Genomic DNA, 863 nt, shown 5'->3' with positions numbered 1-863 from the left:
TTTAATAATAATTTAAATGTATTGTTTTAAAAATATTTTATATTAAATACATTTTATTTATTTTTTAAATATTTTTCCTTATTCTGTGTATCAGTGTTTGGCCTATAAATTAAATATAGTAAAAGTGTGTTTGCAGGGGGGAGAAAGCAACAGACAGACAGACAGACATACAGATGGACGGACAGACAGACAGACAGATGACAGACAGACAGACAGACACACACAGAGACAGACAGATGACAGATGGACGGACAGACAGACAGACAGATGACAGACAGACAGACAGACACACACAGAGACAGACAGATGACAGATGGACGGACAGACAGACAGACAGATGACAGACAGACAGACAGACACACACAGAGACAGACAGATGACAGATGGACGGACAGACAGACAGACAGATGACAGACAGACAGACAGACACACACAGAGACAGACAGATGACAGATGGACGGACAGACAGACAGACAGATGACAGACAGACAGACAGACACACACAGAGACAGACCGATGACAGATGGACGGACAGACAGATGACAGACAGACACACACAGAGACAGACAGATGACAGATGGACGGACAGACAGACAGACAGACACAGAGACAGACAGATGACAGATGGACGGACAGACAGACAGACAGATGGACGGACAGACAGACAGAGACAGACAGATGACAGACAGACAGACACAGAGACAGACAGATGACAGACAGACACAGACAGACAGATGGACGGACAGACACACAGACACAGATACAGACAGATGACAGACAGACCGACAGATGGACGGACAGACAGACAGATGACAGACAGACAGACACAGATACAGACAGATGACAGACAGACAGATGACAGA

This window comes from Sinocyclocheilus grahami, unplaced genomic scaffold (assembly GCF_001515645.1).
Source record: "Sinocyclocheilus grahami isolate Dianchi unplaced genomic scaffold, SAMN03320097.WGS_v1.1 scaffold1499.1, whole genome shotgun sequence".
NCBI classification, from domain to species: Eukaryota; Metazoa; Chordata; class Actinopteri; order Cypriniformes; family Cyprinidae; genus Sinocyclocheilus; species Sinocyclocheilus grahami.
The sequence above is the reverse complement of the archived record's forward strand: the minus strand, read 5'-3'. Positions refer to the sequence as shown.